This window comes from Rutidosis leptorrhynchoides, chromosome 9 (genome assembly GCF_046630445.1).
Source record: "Rutidosis leptorrhynchoides isolate AG116_Rl617_1_P2 chromosome 9, CSIRO_AGI_Rlap_v1, whole genome shotgun sequence".
NCBI lineage: Eukaryota > Viridiplantae > Streptophyta > Magnoliopsida > Asterales > Asteraceae > Rutidosis > Rutidosis leptorrhynchoides.
Genome location: NC_092341.1, coordinates 150,502,810 through 150,511,659, shown reverse-complemented (window position 1 = coordinate 150,511,659; position 8,850 = coordinate 150,502,810).

Below are 8,850 nucleotides of genomic sequence, written 5' to 3'. Positions count from 1 at the left end.
ATTGTGCCTATTGTGTCCGAGAGCGTTCGAAGATGAGGAAGAGAAGATCGACGCATTTGTGAAAGGGTTACCGGAGAGAATCCAAGAAGATATAAGTTCACACGAGCCTGCCTCTATACAAAAGGCATGTAGAATGGCTCACAAACTAGTGAACCAGATTGAGGGAAGAATTAAAGAACAGGCGGCCGAAGAGGCCAACGTGAAGTTAGTCAAAAGAAAGTGGGAGGAAAACGGTGATAAGAGTCACCAAAACAACAACAACTATCCCAACAATCGCAACATCAATCGCAACTACAACAAACGGCACAACAACAACAACAACTACAACAATCATCCCAACAACAATAACAACCGCAACAACAATAACAATCAGAAGCAGCTATGCCAAAGGTGTGAAAAGTATCACTCGGGGTTCTGCACCAAATTTTGCAACAAGTGTAAAAGAAATGGTCATAGCGCTACGAAGTGTGAGGTCTACGGACTAGGGGTTAACAGAACGAAAGGAACAAATGGTGTCGGAACGAGTAATGGCAGAGCAAGTAGTGTCGGAGCAAGTTTTGCCAATGTAGTTTGTTATAAATGTGGAAAACCGGACCACATTATTAGAAATTGCCCGAACCAGGATAACACGAATGGACAAGACCGCGGAAGAGTTTTCAATATTAATGCGGCAGAGGCACAAGAAGACCCGGAGCTTGTTACGGGTACGTTTCTTATTGATAATAAATCTGCTTACGTTTTATTTATTTCGGGTGCGGATAGAAGCTATATGAGTAGAGATTTTTATGCTAAATTAAGTTGTCCATTGACGCCGTTGGATAGTAAATTTTTACTCGAATTAGCAAACGGTAAATTAATTTCAGCAGATTATATATGCCGAAATCGAGAAATTAAACTGGGTATCGAAATATTTAAGATTGATTTGATACCAGTAGAGTTAGGGAGTTTTGATGTAATAGTTGGCATGGACTGGATGAAGGAGATGAAAGCAGAGATCGTATGTTACAAAAATGCAATTCGCATTGTACGAGAAGAAGGAGAACCCTTAATGATGTACGGAGAAAAGGGCAACACGAAGCTACATCTTATTAGTAATTTGAAGGCACAAAAACTAATAAGAAAAGGTTGCTATGCTGTTCTAGCACACATCGAGAAAGTACAAACTGAAGAAAAGAGCATCAATGATGTTCCCGTCGCAAAAGAATTTCCCGATGTATTTCCGAAAGAATTACCGGGACTACCTCCACATCGATCTGTTGAATTTCAAATAGATCTTGTACTAGGAGCTGCACCAATAGCTCGTGCTCCTTACAGACTCGCACCCAGTGAGATGAAAAAAACTGCAAAGCCAACTACAAGAACTATTAAAACGTGGTTTCATTCGACCAAGCACATCACCATGGGGAGCTCCTGTTTTGTTTGTCAAGAAGAAAGATGGTACATTTAGGTTGTGTATTGACTACAGAGAGGTAAATAAACTTACCATCAAAAACCGTTATCCACTGCCGAGAATTGACGACTTGTTTGATCAACTACAAGGCTCGTCAGTTTATTCGAAAATCGATTTACGTTCTGAATATCATCAAATGCGAGTAAAGGAGGATGATATTCCAAAAACTGCTTTTAGGACGCGTTATAGTCATTACGAGTTTATGGTTATGCCGTTTGGATTGACTAACGCACCAGCTGTGTTCATGGACCTTATGAACCGAGTGTGGGGGCCATATCTTGACAAGTTTATCATTGTTTTCATCTATGACATACTTATTTACTCAAAGAATGATCAAAAGCACGAAGAACATTTGAGAAAAGTGCTAGAAGTATTGAGGAAAGAAAAACTGTACGCTAAGTTTTCAAAGTGTGCATTTTCGTTGGAAGAAGTTCAATTCCTCGGTCACATAGTGAACAAAGAAGGTATCCAGGTAGACCCGGCAAAGATCGAAACCGTTGAAAAGTGGGAAACCCCAAAAACTCCGAAGCATATACGTCAATTTTTAGGATTGGCTGGTTACTACAGAAGATTCATCCAAGATTTCTCCAAAATAGCAAAACCCTTGACTACATTAACGCATAAAGGGGAGAAATTTGAATGAAAGGATGAACAAGAGAAGGCGTTTCAGTTATTGAATAAAAAGCTAACTACGGCACCTATATTGTCATTGCCTGAAGGGAATGATGATTTTGTGCTTTATTGTGAAGCATCAAAGCAAGGTCTCGGTTGTGTATTAATGCAACGAACGAAGGTGATTGCTTATGCGTCTAGACAATTGAAGATTCACGAGCAAAATTATACAACTCACGATTTAGAATTGGGTGCTGTTGTTTTTGCATTAAAGACTTGGAGGCATTATTTATATGGGGTCAAAAGTATTATATATACCGACCACAATAGTCTCCAACATATATTTAATCAGAAGCAACTGAATATGAGACAACGCAGGTGGATTGAACTGTTGAATGATTATGATTTTGAGATTCGATACCACCCGGGGAAGGCGAATGTGGTAGCCGACGCTTTGAGTAGAAAGGACAGAGAACCTATACGGGTAAAAGCAATGAATATAATTATTCATACTAACCTTACTACTCAAATAAAGGAGGCACAACAGGGGGTTGTAAAAGAAGGAAAGTTGAAGAATGAGATACCCAAAGGATCAGAGAAACATCTTAATATTTGGGAAGACGGAACCCGATATAGGGCTGATAGAATTTGGGTACCAAGGTTTGGAGATGTGAGAGAAATGGTACTTAAAGAAGCACATAAAACTAGATATTCAATACATCCCGGAGCGGGGAAGATGTATAAAGATCTCAAGAAACACTTTTGGTGGCCGGGTATGAAAGCCGATATTGCTAAATATGTAGGAGAATGTTTGACATGTTCTAAGGTCAAAGCTGAACATCAGAAACCATCAGGTCTACTACAACAACCTGAAATCCCAGAATGGAAATGTGAAAATATTACCATGGATTTCATTACTAAATTGCCAAGGACTACAAGTGGTTATGATACTATTTGGGTAATAGTTGATCGTCTCACCAAGTCAGCACACTTCCTGCCAATGAGAGAAGATGACAAAATGGAGAAGTTGGCGCGATTGTATTTGAAGGAGGTTCTCTCCAGACATGGAATACCCGTCTCTATTATCTATGATAGGGATGGTAGATTTGTTTCAAGGTTCTGGCAGACGTTGCAACAAGCATTGGGGACTCGTCTAGACATGAGTACTGCCTATCATCCACAAACTGATGGGCAGAGTGAAAGGACGATACAAACGCTTGAAGACATGCTACGAGCATGTGTTATTGATTTCGGAAATAGTTGGGATCGACACCTACCGTTAGCAGATTTTTCCTACAATAACAGTTATCATTCTTGTATTGAGATGGTGCCGTTTGAGGCACTTTATGGTAGAAAGTGCAGGTCTCCGATTTGTTGGAATGAAGTGGGGGATAGACAAATTACGGGTCCGGAGATAATATAAGAAACTACCGAGAAAATCATCCAAATTCAACAACGATTGAAAACCGCCCAGAGTCGACAAAAGAGCTACGCGGACAGTAAAAGAAAAGATATAGAGTTTGAAATTGGAGAAATGGTCATGCTTAAGGTTTCACCTTGGAAAGGCGTTCTTCGATTTGGTAAACAGGGGAAACTAAATCCAAATACATTGGACCATTCAAGATTATAGATCGTGTCAGACCAGTAGCTTACCAACTGGAGCTACCTCAACAACTCGCGGCTGTACATAACACTTTCCACATCTCGAATTTGAAGAAATGTTTTGCTAAAGAAGATCTCACTATTCCGTTGGACGAAATCCAAATCAATGAAAAACTTCAATTCATTGAAGAACCCGTCGAAATAATGGATCGTGAGGTTAAGAGACTTAAGCAAAACAAGATACCGATTGTTAAGGTTCGATGGAATGCTCGTAGAGGACTCGAGTTCACCTGGGAGCATGAAGATCAGATGAAGAAGAAATACCCGCATCTATTTCCAGAAGATTCGTCAATACCTTCAACAGCTTAAAATTTCGGGACGAAATTTATTTAACGGGTAGGTACTGTAGTGACCCGAACTTTTCCATGTTTATATATATTAATTGAGATTGATATTTACATGACTAAATGTTTCCAACGTGTTAAGCAATTAAACTTGTTAAGACTTGATTAAATGAAATAAGTTTCATATAGACAATTGATCACCCAAGTTGACTGGCGATTCACGAACGTTACAAAATTGTAAAAACTACATGTTGTGGTATATATAGACATATATATATGGTTGACATAAGATTATGATGAGTAAGTATCTCACTAAGTATATTAACAATGTGTGATATACATAAGAAATGAGATTACTAAGTTAAGAAACTCGAAATGATATATATAACGATTATCGTTATGATAACGTCTACTAAATACATATGTATCATATTAAGATATTGATACACTATATTTAACATGATAAAATGATATTTAAATATATCATTAAGTGTGTTAACAATGAACTACATATGTAAAAACAAGACTACTAACTCAAGAATTACGAAACGAGACTTATATGTAACGATTATCGTTGTAACGATATTTTAATATATATAACATATTAAGAGATATTCATACATCATAATATCATGATAATATATTAATTTAACATCTCATTTGATATAATAAACATTGGGTTAACAACATTAATTGAGATCATTAACTTAAAGGTTTCAAAACAACACTTACATGTAACGACTAACGAAGACTTAATGACTCCATTAGAATGTATATACATGTTGTATTTTGATATGTATTCTTACACTTTTGAAAGACTTCAAGACACATATCAAAGTACTTCTACTTAACAAAAATGCTTACAATTACATCCTCGTTCAGTTTCATCAACAATTCTACTCGTATGCAACCGTATTCGTACTCGTACAATACACAGCTTTTAGATGTATGTACTATTGGTATATACACTCTAATGATCAGCTCTTAGCAGCCCATGTGAGTCACCTAACATATGTGGGAACAATCATTTGGCAACTAGCATGAAATATCTCATAAAATTACAAAAATATTAGTAATCATTCATGACTTATTTACATGAAAACAAAATTACATATCCTTTATATCTAATCCATATACCAACGACCAAAAACACCTACAAACACTTTCATTCTTCAATTTTCTTCATCTAATTGATCTCTCTCAAGTTTCATCTTCAATTTCTAAGTGTTCTTCATAAATTCCATAAGTATAGTTTCATAAAAATCAAGAATACTTCCAAGTTTGCAAGTCTACTTCCAAGCTTTCTAATCCATTCCAAGTAATCATCAAAGATCAAGGAACCTTTGTTATTTACAGTAGGTTATCTTTCTAATTCAAGGTAATATTCATATTCAAACTTTGATTCAATTTCTACAACTATAACAATCTTATTTCGAGTGAAAATCTTACTTGAACTGTTTTCGTGTCATGATTCTGTTTCAAGAACTTTCATGCCATCCAAGGATCCTTTGAAGCTAGATCCATTTTTCTCATTTCCAGTAGTTTTATCCAGAAAACTTGAGGTAGTAATGATGTTCATAACATCATTCGATTCATACATATAAAGCTATCTTATTCGAAGATTTAAACTTGTAATCACTAGAACATAGTTTAGTTAATTCTAAACTTGTTCGCAAAAAAACATTAATCCTTCTAAATTGACTTTTAAAATCAACTAAACACATGTTCTATATCTATATGATATGCTAACTTAATGATTTAAAACCTAGAAACACGATGAACACCATAAAATCGGATATACGCCGTCGTAGTGAAACCGAGGGCTGTTTTGGTTTGGATAATTAAAAACTATGATAAACTTTGATTTAAAAGTTGTTCTTCTGGAAAAATAATTTTTCATATGAACATGAAACTATATCCAAAAATCTTGGTTAAACTCAAAGTGAAAGTATGTTTTTCAAAATGGTCATCAAGATGTCGTTCTTTCGACGGAAATGACTACCTCTTTAGTAATTGACATGTAACTTAAATTTCCAACTATAAACCTATACTTTTTCTGTTAGTATTCATAAATTAGAGTTCAATATGAAACCATAGCAATTTGATTCACTCAAAACGGATTTAAAATGAAGAAGTTATGGGTAAAACAAGATTGGATATATTTGATCTTTTTAGCTACGGGAAATGTTTAACAAATCTATACAAATCATATCCTAGCTAACTTATATTGTATTATACATGTATTCTAATATATTATGTAATCTTGGGATACCATAGACACGTAAGCAAATGTTTTGACATATCATATCGACCCATGTATATATATTATTTGGAACAACCATAGACACTCTATATGCAGTAATGTTGGAGTTAGCTATACAGGGTTAAGGTTGATTCCAAAAATATATATACTTTGAGTTGTGATCTAGCCTGAGACGTGTATACACTGGGTCGTGGATTGATTCAAGATATTATATATCGATTTATTTCTGTACATCTAACTGTGGACAACTAGTTGTAGGTTACTAATACACTCAAATCTTTAAAACATAATAAAAATGGTTGTAATTATATTTTGATCATACTTTGATATATATGTACATATTTGTATAGGTTCGTGAATCGATCCGTGGCCAAGTCTTATTTTCGAGGAAGGAAATATCTATGAAAGTGAGTTATAGTCCCACTTTTAAAATCTAATATTTTTGGGATGAGAATACATGCAGGTTTTATAAATGATTTACAAAATAGACACAAGTACGTGAAACTACATTCTATGGTTGAATTATCGAAATCAAATATGCCCCTTTTTATTAAGTCTGGTAATCTAAGAATTAGGGAACAGACACCCTAATTGATGCGAATCCTAAAGATAGATCTATTGGCCCTAACAAACCCCATCTAAAGTACCGGCAGCTTTAGTACTTCAAAATTTATATCATATCCGAAGGGTGTCCTGGAATGATGGGGATATTCTTATATATGCATCTTGTTAATGTCGGTTACCAGGTGTTCACCATATGAATGATTTTTATCTCTATGTATGGGATGTGTATTGAAATATGAAATCTTGTGGTCTATTGTTACGATTTGATATATATTGTAACACCCCGCCAAAATCACCATTGACGCGGATGTTAACTCTGGTCCCAGTGTTCGACTTGACTTCTAAGTAACAGTAGAGTTCTACAATGGAAGCAATATATCTAAGTACCTGCTTTTACCCCTTTTGATATTCTGTATCCTTTTCCTAAGGATATCAAGCCAAAACCCTATCATCTTGCCTGATCCCGACTCTAAAGGATCGGTTAGTATGTGATTGTTATCATATCCATATATATCCTATGACCTAACTTCGTCATTGTGATTCAAAGTATTCTTTGACTCACGCGAAGGGATGTCACTCATGACTCAACATTTTCACGTTAACTATTTAAGTTTGATCACATGTCCTGACCATATGAGGTGATATTGAGGTGGAAATATGAATTAGTGAAATATAATGACGCTTGGCCGACGTGATTATATTACAGTAATTCATATAGAAATTCCAATATCAAGAAATATGGAATAGAAAGTGAATCAAATAAAAATTTCCTATACATCTCGATGTTATTACGTGAAGGGTAATTATCATCTGATTTATAGATATACGAAGAGATCATTACGATCAAACTATCTATCTCATACCCATGAGTAGATTAACAAATTCTCCTATGCCATAAAAGCTGTAAAGCTTTGCATTCTTTCTTTCTTAAACAACTTATCTCTTTATCTTTGACGCTTAATTATCACATTCCCGCTAGAGGGAAGGATGCATGTTCTTAAGTGAACTGAAGTGACACCCCCGAAATTTCATCAAACCTGCTATCTGCAATTACACTCCTAGTGTAGATCTTCATAAACCCATTAGGAAACCCGTCGAAGTTAAGCGACAACCACTCGCAAGATTTTCATTTGGATATTCAAAAGAAGATATTATAAACACCACATACACTATCACGTTCTCATACTCTACCATTCATAGCTCACTTGTCAGCAACAGCTTCACACATGAACGTTTTGAATTCCAAGAACTTGAACCACATTTAAATACAATGGTTTTCATTAACTCGTAATATTTTTTCTTAAATATCCCCGAAGTTTTCAAAAATCATTCACTTGATCTTCATCGATCTTTTTCCAACTCGTAACCTCCGAAATATGAAAATTCTGTTACCAAAATTTTACATACACTATTTTACTGTGCGATCCTCTCGAAATTCTATAAAATAAATTTATTTACTACCATTCGTGCAAATTTTATAAATCGTATATGTTTATATAATAAAGTAAATAAAATTTACCTTTATTTATTTTGACTAGTACACATAAAATTATACTCTCACTTTTCTCAAATCAATTCTTTTAATTAAAATATATTTTACGTAAAATAGTACATGTTGTACATAACTCTAGTTTTACTAAGAACTTCGTTTCCTTTTTAAATTGTCACCTTAAACGACTCGAACTTCTGTAAAAAAAAAAAATTTCATTGCTTGTTTATATAAAAATTTTCGTATTATTCTACACCACAATTCCTCTTAACCTTTAAAACTTACCATTAAGTTCACCATTCAAAACTCTATGTTCTCGTCAACTTTTCCCCTTTTGAGGTTGACCTTTGAGAGAATTTTACTTCTAATATCTCACGGTTAAACCACAACCCCCTCGTGAACATCAGTTCTATACCTTGTGGTACAAGAAATCATTTTTGGGAGATTTCTTCACCCGCTGTTACTTATGATCCTCGCTATCTTCTCTAAAGGTGTTACCTTAAATGTATATGACATTTATTTGTTT